This window comes from Ischnura elegans (genome assembly GCF_921293095.1).
Source record: "Ischnura elegans chromosome 13 unlocalized genomic scaffold, ioIscEleg1.1 SUPER_13_unloc_2, whole genome shotgun sequence".
Classification (NCBI taxonomy): domain Eukaryota; kingdom Metazoa; phylum Arthropoda; class Insecta; order Odonata; family Coenagrionidae; genus Ischnura; species Ischnura elegans.
In genome coordinates, this window is record NW_025791658.1 from 10747377 (window position 1) to 10773041 (window position 25665).

Genomic DNA, 25665 nt, shown 5'->3' on the forward strand with positions numbered 1-25665 from the left:
ATACTAATTTAATTAAAATTATTTAAATAATACACTTCAGTGTGTTTAAGGCATCTCCTGAACATCTCTGGAGGTTCTGACGGGCAACTAAACGCTTAACAGTACCACCAATTCCATCACATGGGGATTTTCGATGGCTTGTAGCAAAGAATGTCCATGATGCCATTAAGGAGAAATCCTGGTAATGCGTGCAAATATGTATTGAGAAATTTTTTGCAGTTCTTGTACCGTCCTGCACAACCATCACTAAAGTAACTCAATTTTTTGACTAAAGTAATTTTTTCCTTAGCAAAGCACAATATTATTCTTTGGGTTTCATAAACAAAAGCTACATCATGCTCCAAATCATCTGACAAGATGCATAAACTGGAAATAATAAGCTGTTTAGTAAGGTGATCTTGAGTATAAATCACAACAGGGTGTACCGTACAACTATCACTTGTCCAGTGATACCCTTGTGCCTCATCCTGGATAACATATGAGTAGGTCTCACTGAAAAAGAACAAGAGGACAGTAGAGAACAGCTGCTACATGGGGTCCAAGATTTTCTTTCATTTGCTTAAGGTAGTTTGCCTGTACCTTCGTAATAAATGAATGGGGCACCAGTTTTTCCACTCTTTCAATTAAAGTTAATCGGTACTCATCAAATGTCGCAGTGAAGTTCACCAGTTGATATCTGTCCCTGGAAACCCACTGACTGTATGAAATTTCATCTCTGGGGTCACATTGTTCAAACTTTTTCAGCAGTAAGCTTTTCAATTTTTCACGTGAAGGACTCTTAGAGCAATGTCGCAGTATACAGTCCCTATTATTTCTAGAGCGCACAAAATAACCTATTAGGTCCTGGCTTGTTTCCTCTATATTACAGGCATTAAGCAGTAGGTTGACATTTTAATGAATTGTGCAAACACACACTGAATGCGTTCCAGGAGATCCTGCTACCACAAACCATTTTGGACCTAGGTTGCAGAATTTAGAAAAGCCAATTTTAATTCTGGGGAAGTCCAATTTAAAAGTGGAATACAATTCCTTCAAGTTAGCAAGTAATAATCTCTTCTGATCATGCACATTTTTGGAGATACTAATGGAATATTTCTTTCCAGGCATCATTCTGGAGTACTCATCACTTTCATAGAAAGTCCTAACTAATTGTAATGTTTTATTTTTGCCTTCCCTTTTCTCAATTCAGGTGCAGCTAATTTTCCATTGTCTCTGAAAAGTTCTCTTGCTTGGCAGGCAGTGTACTCACTCACATGAAACTCTTCCATTACTTTCTTCCTGCTCCATGAAGTTGGTACCAATGATAACAGATGTACCTTTCCTTGATGAGTGCTTGATGTGTCAACTTTTTGTTTGATTAAGTCTATGAGCACATCCATATCATGAACTTTCTGAAGTAGTCCTTTTGGGAGTTTTGGGTCATCCTTTTCTGGAGATAATTCTTTATCAAGAACTCTTTTAACTTTCCTTTTAAAATTACTGCATGCTGACTCTACTTTTCTTTTAGCGTAGGTTGACCTTCTGTGAGATGATATGCCATGAAATTTTAAAGGTGACTCCTCTATATCTTGCAGCGTTCTGTTAAGTAGCTCAGTTGATTTTTCTTGGGATACTGTTGTTTGAAAATTCAAAATACTATCATTGCTGTCTTTATCTACTGCTTCAACATCAGAAAGCTCATTTCCAAACCTGGAGTGTTTCTTTTCCTCCTCCCTACATGGCTGGCATATTTTCATTCCTGGCACTAATTTCCGAAGAGTTGGGATTTTACAGGCCTTTCCTGCAAATTCAAGACTTGCATTTCTCTGTGATTTTGATATTTTCTTCTTGTGGCTCTTAAAAGGATCAAGACAATATATTTGGTAGGTTTAATACTTTTTCAAATAGTATATTCTGTGATGTTTGCAGACATTGGATAGGACTTCCCCGGGTACACCACTTCTGAGAGATAACAGCTGTTTTTGAAGTATACTCATGATCTCAATTTTGTTCAGTTGCACCACTGGTGTTGCAATCAGATGCAGTTACTTTTCCAATGCTGCACAGTTCAACAATTTGCTCATTTTGAAGCATAGTGGAGACACTAACCTTTTTTAATGTCGAAGTTCACGATGAGCAGCTTTGCCTAACTCATAGCACACACAATTAATGTACTGGTAAATATACACTGATCGTACACACAGAATAAACTTGGACACCCATGGAGCATCTTCACACAAGAAGACTTGGCAGAAGACTAAAAGTGGTACCCTAGAATCTATTTTGATTTATCATGCCCTCACTGTGATAATTGAAACATTTTATTCTTCCTAATGTAGAGGTTGCACTTAATTCTCTTATTCCTTGGGGAGATGGAATAACACTGGAAAGTGAGGCTGAATAGGGGGGATTGTATTACCTTCTCAAGTTTGTCATGTTATACAATCATATGTGAGGCAGGGGAGAAGGGCACATAATGTCAGCATTATCTCTCCCAGTGAAATAGAAATTTAATACTCCAGTTGCCATCAAGGAATTTGGATATTGGGGACAACCTGCTGCATATCTTTAAGTAATACCATTTGTTCTGCCAGCTCTTCCATCACCAAGGGTCTGGAAGACCGTACTTCTTTTGTGAAAGTGAGGCTAACTTTGTACAACTCCAGTTCAGCGGGACTCATTTAATCACTTTTTCACAGATCTTAACAAACTTGTACATTGCATTTGCTTATGATGACCACTGGTTTTTTGGATTAGTGATTTCTAAACACGAGGAAGAAATGATGTGAAAGTGAAATTTATGCACCTATATGGAAAATCCCCATGTGATGGAATTGGTGGTACTGTTAAGCGTTTAGTTGCCCGTCAGAACCTCCAGAGATGTTCAGGAGATGCCTTAAACACACTGAAGTGTATTATTTAAATAATTTTAATTAAATTAGTATTTCCATTTATCCTCTAATGCACAGTAAGAGTCTTATGTATGTTGATACCAATTTTTCCATAAACTAAACACTTGAAAAATGGGTAAATTCCAGGAAAAAAGCATCATTTCACATTTCTGAGCCATTTGGACTCTTTTCCCCTCAGCTGCCACAAGCCAAGTATTGTTATTAAAAACAATTGTATGAACAAGAGCCACATTCACTAGACTACATGTTTGGTCTTAGATTTACTGACCAATATTTCAAATATATCCTCATGAAGGTATGGATACACTTATACTTATTATCTTACAGTACGTGTCCAAAATCCCTCTCACGGGGGCAGAAAAAAAAGTAAAACCTGAAATACTCATGGTGGCAGTCAAAACACCACCATTTTTATTTCACAGTTTATTGGAGCACATATTAACCTTCAATTAAAAAAAAATTGGATGAGTTAACTGCTCTGCCTTTTGGTGATAATTCTGAAAATATGAAGTAATGTTTTTGAGCTTAAGAAATCGGTTAATTAACAACTGTTGACATCATTTTGGCTAACATAACAACGCAAGGGGAATAAAAGACATTACTATGGAAGCAATGTACTTGGATAGACAAGGGGTCAAAATTTCATTCAAACACATTAAGTGGATTCTGAGTTATGAATTTTTACCCTGTGCCCTGCACTCTGGAATTTGACTCCCACTAGCGCCACTTCTGAGCAAACATCTCAAACTTCAACTCCTCATATCTTGCAAACTATGAGAGTGAGAGAGGAACTATTTTGCATGAGTCATTAAATAGGTGATAGCAGCTAGTGACAAAAATTTCATTGAAATCCGAGTCGGTGGGTGCCATGCCTGGGTGAACTGACATGGAATGACCCATAGAGGTGTCGTTCCGTCCCCCTTCTTTGTCCGAGATGATCTCCGTTGACCCAAGTTTCATTATGATTGAGGGACTATCGGTATTGCTGCTGACAACATGCTCTGGTAAAGAAGTTAGCGCCTCTCTTTTACAGGCTCATCCTTACCAAACTACGAGCTTCTCGTCTTCATGTTCACGATTTTTAGTCACAACTCTTACAATCTCAAATGTGGATCCTTTAATTACAGAGTAAATTTCTAACGATTCATGCAATCATGATGGATTCCACTCCGAAAAAAAACTAGAGATTACAAGGTAAACATACGTATTATAAACACCCTGAAGTTTAGCCCAATGAGAAAAGGCATCACACAACCGTTCGTCATATGTGTAGCAATGTTTCATAGTATTTCCTTTTGAATTTGTAACAAAAAAAAAAAGGTTTAATTGCCTAAGGTACACTATCACAATTTCAATTTCTATCACAAAAGCACACGCGGCCAGGCCTCGACCACGCTCTCCAGCTCAGCACGACCCACTGCCCGCGGCTCCTCGTGACAGACTGCCTACACGTCGCTGACCAGCTCCCTCTCCTCCTCCGGGTCTTGCATTGCGTTGTGCGCCAGCCCCGAATCAAGTGGGGCCATGAAAGGCGCACTTTACCCGTTACATCCCTTCTGAAAAAAAACCAATACTTTAGCGAAACGGGTCGGAGGTCTTCGATGTACACGGTACATTCCTTCTTTTCACGTAGAGATTCGAGCCGGTAAATTGTTGGGGACACTTTCCTCGTGACACAGTACGGACCTTCGAATTTAGGCTCGAGTTTCTCGGCGTGGTACTCAGAGGGATCTGATAAGACGTGGTTAAGTTTCCATATGAGGAATACCTAAATTTAAATGAAAAGTGAAAATTCTCAAGCGTGCAAAAATGTGACTGCTAGGTATGAATGTCAGGAAAAGCCAGTGTGACCTCATTCAGGTTCCCACTGTTGCCGTGTGAGGTTACCTTGGGGCGAGGGTATGTGTGCTGATACAATGCAGGCTGCTAGCAGGTAGCAGAGTACCCTGCTAGCAGGTAGCGCTTGGCTTAAATAAGGATTATTAATACCCTGTCAAACGAAGAAAACTTTCTGACCTCAGGCAATTTTAATAGGTGATTAGTTAGACATGTCTCCCTGAGCTCTGTGCCTCATGCATGCATTGGTAATCTCGGACGATGTAAAACTCCTATCTACTCGTATAGAAACTAGGTCCCTGTGACGTCACGTGGAGTGGAATCGTATGGGCACCAACCTGGCCTTTTTCAAATGAGGTTAAAATTTACCATTGCCATTCGTCTAAACTGGAATTTCTCAAACCAAATAATTTGTATATTATGAATACACTAATGGTGGGTAACGAATCACAATCAATGCCTTTCGTTTCGTTAGACGAAGGTAACTACCCTATTGATTCCATATTTCGCAAGGGGTGATACTAAAAGACCTAGCGTAAATAGATGTTTGATAAGGTGGGGGGTAGGGGGAAGATGGTAAGGTGGTGGGGGGGGTATTTCTGAACAAACATTTAAACATTTCCTAGATAACAATTTGAAAAATTTATTTAACCCTTTTACTGCCAACGGGCTGATATATCAGTCCTTGCTGGTTGAGCGAAAACTGTCCAAATTATTTCACTTTTTTTGTGATTGTGGCCTTTTTATGGGCTGTAATTTAAGTAAACCCCCTTAATCTATCTATGGTTATAAGATATAAATATATCTTAGGAATTGGGAAAAAATCTAGAAGTATTAAATAATATTAAGTAGCTGAGAAATTTTTAAACCTGAAATGTTGCTAATTCCGGAAAATAGCCTTGGCAGTCTTCGTACATCCCACCTGAAATAGGCTGCTGCAGTAAAAGGGTTAAAATCGATCGTGTATTGCATGGTGAAAATGTTTAACAGGTGATATAATTGATGAACCATTTCTGGCGATACTATGTTATATCATTCATGGAAGACGGAAAATGTATTCTGTCTCCTTTGCTAGGAGATGACGACAACTTAAAAATTTCTGTTCTCACAAAATATCTTCTCCCAAACTACCTGATCATGTTAACAATTCATAATTAATTTCCTCGATTAACCCTCGGCCTCCACCTGCTCAATACTTACGTGAACTCCACCTGGGGTCTTTTTTGACCCCAAGCCGTAAATTTATAAACAAACAGTTATTTTTCAGGAGATTTTGAATTATACCGTTTTAAATGATAATGAAGACATAAATAAGCATTTTTATTGTTTTATCAAGTAATATTAACATGTTGAAATACAATAACATTTACCCTAGAAAACTAAAAAAAATATTGTTCATCCAGAAAATTTCTCTTATAATTTTTCCGTTTCAGTCCAAGACAAAAAAAACAATTACTTTTATAAAATTAAGTATTGAAATAACAACTAATCTATCTTACAATTATTCACATTTTCAGCAGGATATAATGATATTTGAATGATCATTATAAACAAAGACTCCACATTTTTCACACCTCCGATTCATTTCCGACCGGATTCTCTCGGACAAAATGAACAGCACCTTCGTTTTTTTCTACGTAGTGGCAAATCCCTTCTACGCTGCAGTGGAATAAATGTTCAAATCCTGCGGAGTTAACTGCTTCCCTAATTACTTGCATTCGTGTCTGAGGATTTTTCAATTGTCTTCTTATCTTTGGTTCTACTAACTTCTTTGCCAAATCAATAAAAAAATTTCTCCTTGCTCCCTTTTCTGTTTCCCCGTTGAAGCTCTTTGAATTTAAAACAAAAGCAATAAATGCTGCAATATCAATAATATAAAAATAGAACAAGAGGTCATCTTCTTGTCCTACGCTTTACTGAGTAATGTCTTGCCATTAGATCTACAGTGTCGACGCCGGATTTTGTATGACAATAAAATAAAATTACTTTTTTTATGCTCACCACGACTAACATCAAATGACCGGTGTTGAGTTGAAACTAGAATAAATGCCTTTCTTGGCTTTGGGACATATGAAACCATAAGCGTATTGTTTGCATGAGAAAAAATACTCGAATGCTCCTCTCGTTGCTTGGCGGGCAACATTACCCTCGGAATTTCTACGCGATTTGAACTTAGTGGAGTGGTGGTGCAATGTCCCTCATCTTCACTGTCCTCAAACTCTCTGACGAATTTTCTTCTTCCACTATCACATCTGTGACATCCTCTTCTATTTCAATTCATTCCTCTTCATCACTGCTCAATTCACAACTGTCCATTTGTATGTCTTCGTCATTGTTCTCAAAAATTTCATTTAGTACCTGATCTGCACTATATCCCCAGCTCAGCCGATGGAACTCCATGTTTACTACAACGTTTTGAAGGTACAATTTTTTACTGGTCCCACAAAATCGCTTTCGATGTAGACTATGCACCTGCAGAGCTAAAACGAAAATAAGGCCTGACCTTCTTGACATGAGAGTTGCGCATAGACAGCTAGTCTAGTTCGAAAATTAGGAGGAAGGGGAAATCCTGTGACAAAGTAAAGGTGATGAATCATAATCACAGTTGAGGCAAATTGTCCCCTAGAGTATTTTCTATTCCTTCTCTCAATGCACCTGCTGATGACATAGGGTTACTATGGTCTAAGAGGCCAGATAGTGCCTTCGACATAGGCGTTCCATGCTTTTATTATTTCATGAGTGAAAATGCTAAGTGTTTGGCATGAAATAATATGAGGATAATACATCAACATGATACCCTCCGAGAGAGCTGAGGCAGGTGGTGGCTATTTTCACTCAATCTTCACTGGGCCCACAATTACAATATCTGTGATACCTTATATTCAAAATAGAGCTATAAACGGAGGAAAAGATATTGGATTCTACGAACATCTTCAGGAGGAAAGACGGGAACCAGCTACCCAACTCATGGGAAAGAGTGTACGTGGAGTAAAAAATACTCATCCCCTGCCCAAAACCCTAGAGGTGGCTAGGAGTTTATCATGTAGATTTAGATGTTGAACAGAGTGCTCCAAAAAAATCCGGAAAAAGTTTTATAGGGAAAAAAAGGAAAACTCGAGGAAGGATTGACTAATAAGATGAGCCCAGCCTTGAATGAATGATATAAAAGACTATCTCTACCGCCACTCTGCACTCCAGAGACCTACAGATGCTAGCAGCAATGCCGGCGAAACTGTTGTATATGAAGAAAGACACACATGGTGTATAACCCGGAAACTTAACATCTGAATCTTCATCCCACCATGAAAACCTACGTAAGGATTACCAACCTTTCAACATGATTTATCAATTATGTTTCCACAGATAAACATTTCAAAATTTAATACCTACACAGTCTCCACCTGGGGTCAAATTTGACCCCACTCAGGAAAAATAATCCCATTCGTGAATAAATCAGAATTTTAATTAAAAAATGGCATGAATTTAAAGACAAAACATGCGGGAAGGCATATCTGTAACATGGCAAGATAATCTGAATTGAGTAAAAAATTGCAGGCATTTCAACAACCTTGGGGTCAAAAAAGACCCCAGGTGGAGTCGGAGGGTTAATCTTAGTTGTTTGCACTGGAACAAATTTTCATTTTTGTCTCGCAAATATTATTTTCATAAATTTGCTTTTGCCGAAAAATTTTACATCAGCATCTTCCAGCATTTTTATTTCACGATGAATGGAACATGCAGGAGAGAGAATTGCAATGAGGGTCTTACGAGATTCTTTAGAGTAATACCCCGAATATGAACCAGGAGAATCTTTCAGAGACCAAAAGTTAGTCAGAAAAAAGTTACAGATCTAAGACTGCAAAGTGGCTGTTCCCCAGTGTAATTAATGATCAATATATATAGCATTCAAGGTTATTTTGACAAAGTTAAAAGTTTATCAAAGGAGTTTTATGGTTTAGCAATTCGTGACAATGAATAACAAATTTAGATCATGTGCCTCTCACGTGCTGTTTAAAATGTTTGGCTGATTGTGAGTGTGGTATGACTTTACATTTTGCCTTTTTGGAAGCTGAATTTTGTGGCGAATTTTCTACTTTTTTTTTGCATATACAGTAAACTCTTGATTTTACGAAGTCAGTGGGACCGGAAAATTGGCACTTCGTAAAATCGAGTTTCGTAAATTCAAACCTTTTTCATAAGTCACGAGAAAATGCTCGCTTTTGTTTCTTCCGCCATTTTTTGTCTTCATTGGCCTTATTTAAATGTTTTTGGTGGTTATTCTCGGTATAATTCATAGAAAAGGCTTTTTGTTATCGATTTATGATGTGAAAAATCGTTAAATAATTATACCACCATAAAATTCCCATTTCTTGTTCATACTTCAACATCAACGATCGCTAAAGAAATTCCCGACCAGTTTAGGAAACGTAATCAAATAATGAATTGCAATGTTTATTATGAGAATTTAATGTTATAAGTTTGTGGTTAGGAGCGAATAGCAACTATTAAGTATGCTAAGTATAGATATTTGTTTCTGACACCCACGGAATTATAGCGGCAGCCAGCCTAACCGCCATTTATGTCGCCCTCTATCGCAAAGTGACGAGAAAAAAAGAAAAACAAGGGCCTTAGCCCGTTACCAAAATAACCTTCGTAAGTTAATATTTCGAGTTACTTCGTATTTTCAGCAGAATGTGCTCTATTTTCACTGAGATTCAATTACGATCATAAATAAGGTAGGATGTGATTATCTTCTGGCGAATATTTGAAGTAAATTCTGTTTGCGTTATCCGTCCGACTACTGTGCTCCATCATCTTTGCAGACGTTGCCATAAAAGACTTAATTTTTCATCAGGACCATATTTTTCATACTGGGTGTGAGGTGACCTGTTCATATAGTATGTTTTTCTCCTTTTATGCCGACAGGAGCAAGGTTCCAACCGGAAAACGACAGGAGAAACATCTTACAGTTTCGGAGAAATAGGGAGAGAAACGTTATTATCCACATTGATTGTTTTCCTACAAAGACGTTTTAACATTTCTCAACGTGGTGAAATATTGGTTCACTTGCGTGGATTCCCAAAAATGATACGCAAAAACCTGTACCTTCACCTCATTTAGTTTTCGTGTTTCTTTTTCCGCCGTATTGAAAGTTATGCAAAGGATCATTGACATAGAGAAAAGATTTTCTTAGTTTTAGCACTAAAAAATAGGCGTGTCATAATCGTAAATAAATATAGAGTGGAAAGCGCTAAGAAAATAATTAAATTTCAATTTTTAAGTCAGCAGAGAAGAAGAGCGACAATTTTATAAGCACGGCACCATTTCCCTGACAATGGAAGATACTTCTCCAGCCTCTCTCCGGTTAAAAACTTACCCCCCCTTGCCAGTAAATATGAACCATGCCCTTCTCTACAGTCGGAGAACATTCCCAGTGGATGGGGTGAATAGGAGTGGGATGGGGATTGGCCTAGGAAATAAGTGTGGTCAGCATAAGGAGAGGTGAAGGGGGCAGGTGAAAGAAGGGTGGGGAAAGGTCCTTCAGCTCTGCCTCAGACTACGTTTGGGGGCCGTATTTTGTTGCGACGCAAGCAAGCTCCGTGACCTTAGGAAGGGAGTGAATGGGATATGCTGGGGAAGGAGGGGTTTGGGATGCGTAAGGTGGGTGTCAGCAAGATCAGCCAAAGGCGGCAGGAGGGAGTAAACAAAGAATTGGGAAAGAAAGAATTCTCAGCATGGGAAAATGGGGAAGCGCATGAGAAGAAAGTTGATGGTTAGACTTGGAAGTGCGTCTTCATTACAAGAAGCCTGAAAAATAAATTGGCGGTAAATAGAGCCTGATACTTGAGATATTTAAGTTGTTTATTCACAAAGGCCTAGATATATACACGAAAAGATATTACCCAAAAAAATCTGTTATTTTTTTGCTTTTTTCCCTTCTCCATTGCCGCTTCCACCATGGTTTCTAACTTGCATATGTGGTAATTAAATTGGGGGTCCAAATCGTTAGCCAGATCAAAATGTCTTGAATGTTTTGAAGGCAGCGTATACTTCTTTTTTATTAGATGGAATTACTTCCTCACTTTCATCATCGTCGTCACTGCTATTCTGACTAGTCCCGGCCGCTGCTTCTTCGGACACAGGCACCGGCGTCGAATCATCGCAAGCCTGGAGATCATCATCTAGCGCAATATAATCACTAGCTGTTGCGCGCTGTGCTCCTGCTTTTTCCAAATATTTTTTAAAATCTTCTTTTAAGCCACTAATCTCCTCCGCGATTTCATCTGCCGCAGCTTCCTGAAGGTACAACGTAACGATTCAACCAGAGCCGTGATATTAAAGGAGTAAAATTACTATTAGGTTAGTTGTATCAATTACTAACCTCGAGAACATCCTCATGATGCGCTATCGGAGGGAATCCGGCCGATTTCCAGCAATTTGCGATGGTAGTGGAGGAAATCTCTCTCCAGGACTCGGCTATGGCGTGGATTGCATGTATCAACGTCCATTTCGGGATGTTATTCATTTCTGTTCCCATTTCTAAAAGTAGCAAATAGATTTGAAAGAATGATAATCATGAATAAAAATATCTAAATCGATATCCAAACGCACATGAGCAAAATAGATGAATGTATACATACCGATCCATCGCAAGTAATACCGCTCAAGCTCCTTCTGGTATAGGACTTAAAAATCCTGGATAATGCCTTGGTCCAAGGGCTGGGACTTACTAGTCGAGTTCGGGGGTAAAAAGAGGACTCGAACATTAGCCAATTTTAGATCTTCCACGTATTTATGAACGGTGGCATTATCCATTATTAAAAAAGTTTTGCGGTTCTCTCCAGCAATTTTTCTCTGTAGACGTATAACCGTTTGCTGGAAAATTTCTCGGGTCATCCAGCTGTTTTTATTTGCATGGTAAAAAACTGGGATGGCTTCCAATTTTACATGTTTTAAGCACCGTGGCCTTTCAAATTTCCCAATGACAACGGGCTTGATTTTGTCCGTGCCTGTTTGGTTGACGCACAGCCCCACAGTAACATGCACTTTACTCTTTTTCCCCTCATGGCACCCCTGCCCTTTGAAACCCAGGGTTGCGTCAGGTAATGTATTAGAAAATAGCCCAGTTTCATCAAAATTGTAGCGATCTCTGGGACTATATTCTTGAAGTATATCATCGTTATCGATGTGCCATTTATCAATAATTTCAGTACTAACAGAGCCTTCTTCCCCACTTATCTTCAGAGATACAATGTTGAATCTTGATTTAAAATCAGTCAACCACCCACCAGAACATTTAAAATCGTCAATTTTTCTGTTGCAAGGCTATGTATTCGGCCTTTTCTTGTAATATTGGTCCACTAATTGGAAGATTTTGCTCACGGCACTTACAAAAGAAAGTGTATAGCTCCTCTTCAACCTCCGCGAACTTGGCGCAGCTCAGATATTTCCTTTTCAGCGAAACACCCGACCCCACTTTTTCTTGTAGTTTGCCGCTGTTTGCTAGAATTGTCGGCAAAGTCGACAGTGGGATTCCAAACTTTTCCGCTATCTCACTTTTAGTTAATCTCTTTGCCTTCTCCTCTTCAATAATTTTCATTTTTATTTCTAAAGGTTATACTCTTCTTTTTTGTTTTAGCTGTGAAGGCTCCATATTCCCAAATTTCAAACACACTCGCTAAGAAAATGTTACTATTGTAGATCCAGAGAAGCACTGGTTGTTGCTTACGCACTCGCAAGGCACAGACTGAAGCCCTTCGCACCCTCGTGAATTAAGCACAAGCCCATCCGGTACGATTCAGCGCTTTCAGGACGAAAGACAGCCAGACAGCCTTGTGGATAGATACCAATGTGCTTGGGCGAAAACTTAATGCACAGAATCATCAAATCCCCATTCGAATTAGCAATAGAGGAGCCATTTCTCCCTCAATATAGGCTCGTGTATAAAATATGATATCATCAGTGATATCCTTACTACTTCTCCCCATCTCTTGTCGCTGGCAACCGCAGTATTTTCCCCGACCTTCCCCCCCTCCAAAATATAACGTTAGCGTCTAAAATGAAATATATTTCCTCTATCACCGAGTGCATTAATTCTCTTCCTTCCTCATATTTCCAACTGTTAATGAGAAAAGTGTTGTCACGAGGTTATTATTATAGATTATTAACCCGCAAGAATGTTGAAATTTGAGTTTTTTTATGGACTTGTGACATTTTCGTGGTATGATTCAATTACGCAGGGTTTAAGTAGGAGTGTAAGAAATACCCTGAGTGACCTTCCTGACATGTTAAACTACGAATTATTGTCGATGATATGTTTACGAACAGGCACGTAAATAGGGGCATAATGTCAGCCGCGATATTTTTACTGAACTCCTACTTCCCCTAAATTCCCACAGTGAGGTTTTTGGCGATCCATTTCTCTCCAAAGTTGCATTATCATTTACGATTTCGCACTTTTGATGGACCACAGTTGGAAGCGCTGATTTTTTAGCTTTTTATGCCGGCGTAACTAGTTTGGTTGACAAATTTTTCGCCGTAGTTCGTATAAACGAATGCCATTTGCTCCTAGGGACCAAGCCGAGGTTCGTAAATTCAAATCATTTCATATAATCGAAACTTTGTATAATCCAATAGTGCCATGTATTTGGCATAGGCTTTTCGCCAGGACCACAATATCACTTCGTATAATTGAAAACTTCGTAAATCAAGAGTTTACTGTAATCCCTTTTCAAATACTCCAAATTATCCAGCTGCGGCATTAATTATTAATGATCAATATATATATAGCATTCAAGGTTATTTTGACAGTTTAAAGTTCATCAAAGGGTTTTATGGTTTAAAAATTGGTGAGAATGAATAACAAATTTAGGTCGTATGCCTCCCACGTGCTGTTTAAAATGTTTGGCTGAGTGTGATATGACTTTACATTTTGCCTTTTTGGAAGCTGAATTTTGTGGTGAATTTTCTACTTTTTTGCGTATAATCCCTTTTCAAATACTCCAAATTATCCAGCTGTGGCATATCAGTGTCGCAGATTATCAATGCATGATTTTAACTCTCATTTGATGTTTTCCGCAATCTTCATTATAAATAAAATTGTATGCAAAATCACCAGAATGACTGCATTTTAATGTTAGAAAACACAGGGCTTATTATTCCAATCGTAAAACGGATGCGATCGTGTGTTAGCTGCATTCATGGGAGCTCCGTGTTCCTTTTTCCAAGCGTCTCATATTTCCAGGTCTTATATGGACCAGTAGGGATACAAGTACACTCGTGCTATCATCTCTAAAAAGATTGGGTGAAGAAAGCTCTTAGTGAACCCAGAAAGCAATCTTAAATAAGAGAAAATGTACGTAAATAAAAATAAATTGTTTGCTTTACCTTCATTATAAATATGTAAGCACTAAGCTTACAGGAAGGGCCAGGTTCGTAGAAGGCAGAATGCGATGACAAGTCTGGTTCCACACGTTTAATTGTCAGAGCGCAGGTACAAACTCCCCCTCCGAGATACAGCATAAGACTATTCCCTCCAAGAGGCTTCCTCCCGTGTCGCGTCCGTCTCGTGACCCTCTCGGCATCTTCCTATTGGCCGGAAGAGGTTGCATGATTATGCACATCATACGCCTTCCCACGCCAAGATACTGCAACGTGTTACGGCATAAAGTGTTGGAGGAATACGCGGAGACCAATTCCCACGCGAGAGCATGTTGCAAGTTGTTAATTGGAGTAGGGTGTCAGAGTCATGCACGAGGATGGATCCCACGCAAGAGGTTGCAACGTGTTATGAGTTTCAGATACTGGACCCATCACTCGAACGCGACTCTGCGATTCTTCCGTTACCCTGAGAGCGAAACCGAGGTGGCACGAGATGGCAATCGAGACACCCTTACAAATATTAAAAAAAATTAAAAGTCGAAGTTTGGTTTATCCGTGTATTCCGATTGTTCGTGCCGTCTCTTCTCCCTGTCATCTCAGCCCACTAGGATATATGTAATTGGGAGTGTAACGTACCTCAATGCGGCCGTTCTTGCACCGTGTGAGATGGGCTGTGGTTATGAAATATGTTCATGTGCAGGCAGGAAAGTTTCATTTTCACTTGCTCACTTGCTATCCAGTGGTGTAGCGAGGAATTTCGTTTGGGGGGAGGTCCGAAGCCATGGGGGAAAATGTTTGAAAAACAGGATAAAAAGTAATGGTTTTTCAACTAATTTTAATAATCGACAAAACTTTATTTATTAAAGAAATAATTTTTAAATTCATGATTTTTCAATGTTTCATTTTCTTTTATGAAGGAAAATAATTTTGTTTTTATACTCTGGGGGGGGGGGGGGGTCCGGATCCCCTGGACACCCCCCTGGCTATGCCAATGATGCTATAACGAGATATGAATGAATTAAATGACTACCTCTGTAAATGGAAAAATATTCATTAAGCTGTCCTAAGGAAATAGACGTCATAAAAAGAATATAAGCACAGATTTGGAATAAGAATGAAAAATATATCTAAGATCGACCAACTATGTCTCTAGGACATAATCTATGTTGAACAGTGTAAATAATGATGTATATAATTTTCACGATTATTTTCACAAAGTTTTAAGTTTACCAAAAGAGTTCTATGGTTTAACAATGGGTGAGAATGAATAACAAATTTAGTGTATGCCGTTTAAAATATATGGCTGTGTGTGGTATGACTACATTTTGCCTTTTTGGAAGCTGAATTTTGTGGTGAATTTTCTTATAGGTTTGTTAAACAGAAATTTCATTATGCTGAATTGTGCAAAAAATATTGCATGAAACCACATGAATGAAAGTACATAAAAAAAACTCAATGAAACATCATTAGTGAAAAATATATTTTGTCAAATACAATTGAAAATAACTAAAATTCAAATTCATGTACTTACCAACGGTATCTTCGATGGTGCTTATCAGTTTTCAATGTAGCGCCCATTTTCTTTATTTTAAAGGTGAAAAGAGTTCAGGAAGGCGATCTTACGAGAACTACCGATAGTAATTGTAATTATGACGACTTTTCCACAGATTGCAATTACCCCGACTGCTATTTTTTACTTTCCTCGTTAGCACGTTTTCCTGGTTAGTACGTTCATTTTTTGTGGTCCCTTCAGAAACGTACTAAACAAGTTCCACTGTATATCTAAATACTTTACGCATGGCTGATGATATTCATGAACTATTAGCTGATCAAAATCATTTAAGTTGAATGTCAGATATCTGATATTTTCTTCTACTCTTGTTTGAATACTCTAAATTATAAGCATTATGCATTTTGCGGATACATAGTAAATAGTCTTAAATTGTGGTTAAAATGAACTAAACTCACTATGGTCCACAAACCTATTGTTAAATTTTTAAAATGCTCAGGATAGTTATTTTCAATATACTTGTAATGGTAACCAATTAATTTATAAAATAATAATGGGTTCTAGTAACTGATTACAATTTTTATTGCCAAATATATTTCACGCACTCCTGATAATCTTCTTGGACTGTTAGATGATCAAAATTTTCTTTTCATTCCAGGTGAATTGCAGTTGAGTGTTTAGTCCAACTGATGCCAAAGAAGATGAGAAAATGCCCTAATACATATTAGGCGGAGAGAAGATGCCATCAGCCATCTGGGCTCTGGTGCAGGATTTTTTAGTTAATAAAGTGAATAATTACTGTTCTGGAAGTTTCTATACAGTCAATTCATATACATCGTTTTGCCTCATTTCTGGTTTTTTATAGAATTCTTTTTATAAGATTTTCTTTTATATATTTTTTTCAAGAGTGGGGCTTTACTGGAGGATTTGCGGCGTTTATATTCCCTTATTGTTGATGCCAGTTATCCCCCAAGAGAGATCTGTCTCCGATGCAACAGTTTACGTCCCTCATATCAGTTTATCTTTAGGCTGCCCTACATCAGGCGGCGATTCAGCCGAGAGTGACTTGTGTCGGGACAACATCATCATGGTGGTGATTTAATAAAAAATTCTGTGGAAAAACAAATTTTTAGGTATTCGTTAAAAAATGTCTTGCCAGGTACAAGATGGTTCCTTTGGAGTTAACCAGAGTAATTTTTAATAGGAGAATACTCAGTCAGGTTTAAATGGAGAAATCAAAAATGGAGAAATCAAAAATATAAGCCCTGGTTTTTCCTGAACCTGCTTTCACGACGGCGTGGGATAAGTAAGTGTTATTTTTTATTGATTTGGTATTACAAGAATCATCAGAATGTTCAGAGAAACATTACCCAGGATTCCAGGACACATACAATGGTCTCTCAGGTCGGCCTTTGGTCTGCGTTGGGTGGCAGTGACATGGGGAATACGATCGGGGTGGGACTGTCGTTCTTGTTCTCGATATTTTACCATAAATTCCAAGTTTCCCACTTGTATGGGTCCTCTCCTTCCCTATCAATGCGAGGGTGGCATGCTAGTATTTTTAACAATATTTGCTTTTTTCAAGCCAAAAAATTAAACAAATAGTGTGTTTTTTCAGCACGTCATTCCATGTATGTATGTACACATGAGCAATGTAAACACAGTATGTTAGGTGGGCATATATATGTATATGGTCATCTGCTATATTGCAAGTTATTTTGACTGCTAATAATCAGGGAAAAAGATTACATTTACTTACTACTTCCCTTTCAACAGAGGATATATGTATTCAATGTTTTATTTAGAATCTATCTGAAATGGATGATTATTTTTACCATAATTACTTGTCTCAGGCGTGACATCATGGAATTGAATCAACATAATAAATAATTTGGGTTGATTTTATTAATAAGTTATAAGTTACAATATGTTAGAGTTCCACCAGATTAAATCTGAATCATTTCTCTCCATATACCTAACATTGAATTCTGACTCTATATTGTTCTCTGGAATTCTACGTTCCTATCCTTACTCTTCAAAAATCACTCCCCATTGTGTTGGAAATTGTCCTCTTAGTAAATAGCAAATATAATTGCACCGTAATACTCTACACTCCAGTAAATAAACCTTTCTCCAACCTTTTCTTTTGCCCTCCTGTACTGTGCGTAGAAAACTTTTGTGAAGGACATTGTTGAGTATCTCGCGGGTACCCCATTTACAATTCATAAATTATATGCACTGTTTTAGTATTTCCTGTAATTCAACACCATGTCTTTCTTTTTTAATTATATAATATCTTGCTATGCATAATTCATAAATACATAGGAGGCTACATTTAGGTTTTTACATTTCTTTTCTCCGAAATGGCAGTCGAATATTTCATATTAATTGCTATTGCATGTAACTGTGCATTGACTATCATGGAATGGAAAAACAACTACTAAAGGTGCCATCATGTAGAATGTAGACATTGTTGAAGTTGTAAGTTAATAAAATTTATGGCATTCAACTTTTATCCCCGCACTCATATGATTAAACAAGTTTTTTTCTTCCCACCAACGGCTGTGGGGTAAAATTCAAAGTTTTCAAAATAAAAATTGAAGTTTTCAAAAACAATTTAATGTTTAAAAAATCATCCATCACCTAAATAATGACCAAGTGGTAGAGCTCAAATACAAAAATTGTCAAAGGGACAAAATAATTAAAAAGTTAACAAGATTAACGTAATTTGGGGTGACTAAGTTATTCACACAGCACAGTCACGGAAAGGTTGAAATTCTTATGTGATGATCCTCTCAGAAACTCTTTCCCGTTCATGAATGCTTTGGTTAAGGGTTTGCCCCCTTGTATATAGTATTTATAGATATGCTTTCCGTTACATATATATACCTACTCTAACGAATTGATATAGAAACTAGCTCTAAACATAGACCCTATTTTACGTGCTCTTTTATTATGTTGCAATTGAGTGGTATAAGTTCTTTAAAGGGCCACAGCCCTCCCCTTGGGTGTCCAATGTGTGTATACACACTAGATAGAGTGGTGATTTTGTTCGAACCCCAAATAATGCAGAGAGGTAATAGATACCCCCTGCTTTGGCCCTTATTCTGCATCCACCGCTGGCTGTTACAATTATACTTGCAGAACCTATTGTGCGTGTTTGGTTTTAGTATAAGAAGCAGAGAAGAGTTTCACAAAGAAATAAATAAAGGCCTCTGGACTTATATTACCTTGCGTTCATGCTTTTTGGCCAAGATCCACCCAGCTGGGAATAATTCAACCCCTTTACGACCCTCCCCTATCAGACCGTTGTGTTTTTTAGTGGCACAGCGCACAGGGGAATTTAGGGGGATAAACCCCTCCCCCCCCCCCCCAGAGCTCATAAATTTTTTAAAGTTTAATCCATCTCACTTAATTAGATTGATATTACTAATAATATAGAATAGTGTAAGGATTAATAAAGTTTCCCTCAGAAAGCCATAAAACTCACCATTTTGAACCATTTATCTTTAACAAATATTTCTTGGGTTTGCATCCAGGTTAAAGCTTTAATGCAAGTCTGACGTTTTGGAAGACGACTTGTCTTCCATCCTCCGAAACGTCGGCTTGCATAAAAGCTTTAACCTGGATGCAAACCCGATAAATATTTGTCAGAAGTATTCACCAGGAAAAACTTAAATCGTTTATTTATCTTTAAAATTCCGCAATTTATTAATCTCGCACCTACCCCGTATCCTGGAGGGTATTCCATACCCCCACACACCCCGCGGTATTAGTTGCACGCAAACATCCCCCCCCACCCCCCAGCCTTAATTGCTAGCTGCGCCCATGGTAACTGCGATTCTTACCTGTGATTGCGATCACCGATAGGAGAATCACTTTTAAAAGTCAGCCGTGATTTGTGGCGATGCTATTCTTGCTATGTATTTTGCCCGATTCCAATGAACGAGCTCCCTATAAGACCTTTGTGTTTGTGAGATTTAAAAAGAAAATACTTTAGTGTGTGTGACTGTTTATTCTCTCGTCTTCTATGCATCTTCTGTTCCAGGCGTCGAAGGCTTAGGTCGTAGCATTTTCGCACCGAACTTCGGGTTAAGCCGACGGACGTTTTCATACGCGGAAGACCAATGACGCCCGGTATAGTTGTCGCGGATGTTTTTGACGTAAACGATCGGAGGTTGTGTCTTGCTGTCGAGAGGGAAGGGAAGCGACCGCTGAGGTAGCAAAATCTCTTTTTCTAAGATCGTGGTAGCAATGTCGGATGCATTCAGGCCCAGCCTGAGACACTCAGCTTAGCGAGTCCTTTAGGGCCATTCTTCGACAATTAAACCCAACCCTTCAACTCATTTATGATCATCTTCACTGCAGGAATCCGTTGCTATGTGGTTAAATAGTCGAGTTTTTTTTCAATGATAAATTTCAATGAATAGTACTATTTTTTCTACTTTGAAATGAATTCTTCGGCTTTTTTCTGTGCGTAAGCGTAAGCAACACAATTTTAGAATTAAAAATTAACAGACTTCTTCGGAAAATGGATTCTGGGGTTCCGTAGGGGAGCATGTTGAGCGATCCTTCTGCGTCTAAAGAACGTGAGTGTACATTGCATTTCGATAATAACCATTAATAAATAGTAATGCCAAGAACGCACCATAACCAATCAACCAATGAAGTGTGTGCATCAGAAAAAATCACTATCAAGTGTTGAAACTTTAAAAGCAATTCAATGTGTGAAATATAACTAAAACTCATGTGAAAAGTTTCATGACCTTATCCACACAAGAAGTTAAGAAAAAAATTGCTCAAATATAGCATATATGCCAATGAAAAAATAATTTTACAACAAAGTATGCGTTCTAAAAATACGCAATAGCCATTTTATCAATTTGTATTAATGTTTGCAACTTATTGCGGAAGACGAATGTTGTAGACGTATTTGTTATTCCTAGGTTGAGTTGCAAAGTTCACGAAGTTGACAAAACGGCTAATTTTATGGTGCGCGGAGTCATTTATTGCACTGGCGTGTCTTGAATCAAAATCTTTTTATGAAAAATTAAAAAATCAATTGATTTTTGAATTTTTCATAAAAGAAAAATATGAATCAGAATTGAGAAAAAAAATCATTAAAGTGACGTATTATTATATACTTTCTTCGCCAATATGTGCGGTTTTAGAAATCCGAGTGGAGACGAATGGCAACGGTCAATTTTATCCTCATTTGAATGAGGCCAGATTGGCGCCCATGCGATGCCACTCCTCGTGACGTCACAGGGACCTAGTTTCTATACGAGTAGATAGGAGTTTTACATCGTCTCAGATTACCAATGCTTGCATGATGCACAGAGCTCAGGGAAACGTCTTAATAATCACTTATTATAACTGGCTAAGGTCGGAAAGTTTTCTTCGTTTGATAAGGTATTAATAATCCTTATTTAAGCCAAGCGCTACTAGCTAGCAGGGTACTCTGCTACCTGCTAGCATCCTGCGTCGTATCAGCGCCCAGAGCCTCGCCCCAAGGTCACCTCACACCGCGACAGCGGGAACCAGAATGACGTCGCACGGGCTTTTCCCAGCATACATACTTAAACGTCGCGTTTTCGCGCGCTTGAAAATTTTCACTTTTCATTTAATCGCAAAAAATAGATATCGTCATTTAAAAATATAAAAGCGTGAAATACGTACTCCAGGAGTAATTATCTTTTTATTTAGGCAATAAAAAATAATAGGAAACCACCCTTTTTATGAATTAGGAGATATTTTCAGCCGAACGCATAGATATGGGAATTGACTTCCAATGGCTTGCCTTAACCATGCGTTACACCACTTTGCCACGTCTCCAAACCAAAAGAGAGACAGAGGAGAGGAAACCCGGCGCTACGCCGAAGAACCGCGATATTGTTGTGAGGTGACCTTGGGGCGAGACTTTGAGCGCTGATACGACGCAGGATGCTACAAGGTAGCAGAGTACCCTGCTAGCAGGTAGTGCTTGGCTTAAATAAGGATAATTATTACCCTATCAAACGAAGGAAACTTTTTAACCATAGGCAATTTTAATGGGTGATTATCAAGAGATGTTTCCCTGAGCTCTGTGCCTCATGCATCCATTATTAATCTCAGACAATGTGGAACTCGTATAGAAACTAGTTCCCTGTGACGTCACGAGGATCGCATGGGCGCCAATCTGGCCTTTTTCAAATGAGGTTAAAAAATGACCATGGCCATTCGTCTTTAACTGGGATTACTAAAACCGAATAATTAGTATATTATGAATACACCAATGGTGGGTAACTAATCGCAATCAATGCATTACGTTTTCTTAGACGAAGGAAACTAACCTATTGGTCGTGCCCGTGGACCAGTTTATTATTATGGGATAGGTTGCCGCCTCAAATGAATTTTGTGTTTGTCCTGAAGCCCGTCGCCCGTTTTAAAATGCTTCCCTCCTGGCCAATTCTTCAATTCAGCGTAAATATGGAAGTCACACGGCAATAGATGCACATTGCACGGTGCATCGACTCGACATAGAATCTTTAAGGCGTTTTCGACAGTTCGCCGATTGTTGTTGATAGCTCGCCGACGCTACCAAGTAGTAGAGGTGGTGGGAGATGGAATCACGGATACCGCACCAGCACTGCAATTCCTTCTTGATCCAAGGAGACTGGATTTCTTAGAACAGTTTGAAATCGTGAATTGCCCCGCTGATTTTAAATTATGTAACGACCATATTCCACTCACCCCTTCTGAACGTTACCCCACCTCCAACCCATCGCCCATTGACGTCATCAGTAACCTCGGCATGAACACACCCCAATAACCCCTCCCCTCCCTCCCTCCCCCTCCTGAAAAACTACAAAAAGGCTGTCACCCAAGGAAACTGGACCTTGACAATGGCATAAAATGCCGAAATCATTGTCGGTGAAAGTAAAATGGTGTGGAAACGGACAAGTTGTTTTAATAAGCTGAATATCAGAGATTTCCACCGCATCACGCCGGACACTGTATCTTTTATTAAAATTAAAGACATCATACCTCCGAAGAACTCAAGACTTTTATTTTTTGATATCGTCTACCTTTTATAACTTGTGTGCCACCAGAGGAAGCAACCGGCCTAGCAACAGATCTCCTGGAGGCAGCCAAGATCGCAGAAAAAACGAAGCACGAATTATCCACCCTTCTCAAAATATGTGTGGCGGAAAATTATGCCAAGTTCGATGGTAAATTTTACAAACAAAGTAGTGGCCTCGCTATGGGCTCACCACTTTCTCCGTTGTTGGCAGATGTTTTTGTTGATTATTTGGAAGGAAAAGTTTTTAGCTCAGGAAACAGACAGCCTACTACATTCTGTGGTATACTAGTGTCGGTACTGATCGGCAACTGAATTTGTTCTTGATTTTTTTAATTGATTAAAAAAGTAATTTTGATGAGCATAATGCAATGACCGCCGTGAATTGGACTCTAGAGAATAGTTATAAATTTAAAAAAATATTGAAAGTCAGGACAGTACTCTTAAGCCTGAATCACACGATCATTTTTTTCGTCGCGAAAGTGATCACTATCGCGATCACTAGGCGAATTGATCGTCGCCGGCAATTGTTTTTAGGGATCGCGATGAGGATTCCCATCGCTATTTTTCATCTCTTTAGTCCGGTCGCTTTTTCCGTCGCTAAAAGGGCTAAAACCGTCACTAAAACCCCATATCAACTAATCGGAACGCATGCCCGTATGGAGCGATTGCAGCGCAACGTTTGACAATTGTGGGAACGACATAGATAAACAAACACGCTGTATATTTTCGTGATGCGGGTCCTATGACAACGAGCTGTGATATCGGAAATGATGCGAAAGCCGACGACGACGGGAGTGACCGTGTGATTCAGAAAAATGATCACTAGAGCGATCGCTTTTCGCGACGGGAAAGGTGATTGCGATAGTGATCACTTTCGCGGCGAAAAAGAATGATCGTGTGATTTAGGCTTTATAAAAGAATATCTTTACCCATCATTTTCCCCTATTCCGGTGTCCGTTTAAAATTCATCCAGAAACTAGGTAACAATAATAAGATAAACAATTTTTCTTGGATATGGCACAATTCAGAAAGATCATTCAAGTGCTTACAAAAATAACAAAGATGAAAAAAGTAATTTTGCTGAACATTTAATATACAACTACCATAGGAGCGATTTTAAACTTAATATTTTAAAATTTTGCATCGATCGTAATTTTTTAAATTTTGAATTGGACTCTAGAGAGCAGTTGGAAATTTTAAAAATTATTGAAAGTCAGGACAGTACTCTTATAAATGAATATTTCTACCCATCCTTTTCCCCTATTCTGGCGTCCGTTATAAAATTCATCTGGTAACTAGGTAACAATATTAAGATAAACAAATCATTATTTGCGCCTAAAGATAATGATAATTCATTGAAACCCGGGTCGCGCCATATAAAAAAAGAAGTGTTTTTATAGTAACTGTGTAATATCCAAGAAAACCAGTAACACTCTCTTTTTGGCAATTTTGAAAGTTGAACGTCCGCTGTGGCGTAGCAAAGAGTTAACCTTTGCGGAGGCTTCCGCAGTGATTAAATTGATGAAGGTTCTTTATGTTTAGTAAAAAAAATCATTAAAAAAGTTTTTTGTCCTCCAAAAATGAGCCTACACGGCAGAATCACGGAAAACCTTCCTCAAAAAGATTTCGATTTAAAATGGAGGCCACTGATATTCGCAGGTGAAAATTTATTATTTCGGGATTTCTTTCGCAGAGTTTTACTTTCTTACAATTCCTATTGTTTTTTTTACTAAAGGCTGAATGACGCAATCATTTTTTTTCCATCCTATTCAAGGAACAGGCTAAAATGATCGCTCCAATGATCGCATAAGTGATAGTGGAAAAATGACCGTTTCCTTTATATCACCATTTTCCGCCTATGCTCCATAGGGATGGCAATCCCATCCCTTATCCCTTCATTGGGCACGTCCCTTTTCCCATCGCTGGCACGGTCCTTCAACCAATCAGAAGGCACGGCTGCTCACCGCGACCGTAACACCTATTTGATTGGCTACAAATTGAATGACAGGGCTAAATTCAAAACAGACGGAATAAGCGATGGAAAAAACTGTCGATGTCAATGTGAATGACCGAATGATGAGTTATAAAGTGATAGGTCAATGAGAAATCACATTCATGGTACCTGAAAACATATTCTCAGGAGCTATGAGTCAATACCGCTACATAATACCACGCAAGGCGCCAAAAAAAGGCGTGTGGCAGGGGGTGTTAAGGCACGAGCCGATTAGAAATGAAAAAGCAAAATACTTCATCGAAATTACGACTAGCATTAATAATAGCATTAAGTTATAGCATCATTAATTTTAATACACGCTTCGTTATTAGTTTTCATTTAATTCTGTTTGGTCAATTGAAACGCAATTGCGCAATGTTTTTGTTTACCTGTATTAATAATGTAATAGCACTTATTGTCAACACACGAATCACCCGTTGCTATGCATTAGTTGAGGAGAAATGAACTCCCATATCTATCCGTTCAGCTAAATAAATATCTTTCTTAAATTATCGTTTCTTTCGGACCTGGAAATATGGTACGGTTCTCTATGTCGCTCTGAAAGAGATTATTATGTTCACGTAGATGTAAAATCGAGGGTGATAACAAAAATTATGAATAATATTTTCTTAAACCCAGTGAGTTTCATGCCGTGAACGCATGTTTTCGCATTATTTCTTATAATGAGGAGATCGTCTAAAATCCAAAATCTATTCATAGATACAAGCGTTAATAATATTTCCCTTTTGATTCGAGAAAACGTGCAAGTATAAGTGCCCAAAATTGTTTGAAATTTGTTTTCTTAGAGGTTGCTGTATCCAAAAGAGTATCGATGCTGAAATGAATTTGCATAAACTTTTCGTATTCAACTCGTGATTGAATACGAAACCGTTTAGAACGGATGTATCTCGTGATGCATGCGTCTTATCATGTTCATCTCTATTTTTGTGTTCAAAATGAAATAGAATTGGATTTAATGAACAAAATGTGT

General features: G+C 38.4%; 1 protein-coding gene across 1 annotated transcript in view; it reads left to right on the plus strand.

Annotated features, from left to right (window-relative positions):
- LOC124172655 (zinc finger protein 316-like) overlaps positions 1 to 17895 on the plus strand; it is a 35855-nt gene extending 17960 nt beyond the window's left edge. Inside the window, exon 3 of the mRNA XM_046552105.1 lies at positions 16277 to 17895. The gene's annotated coding sequence lies outside the window, so the exon portion shown is untranslated. The remainder of the gene's footprint in view (positions 1 to 16276) is intronic.
- The last annotated feature ends 7770 nt before the right edge of the window (positions 17896 to 25665 follow it).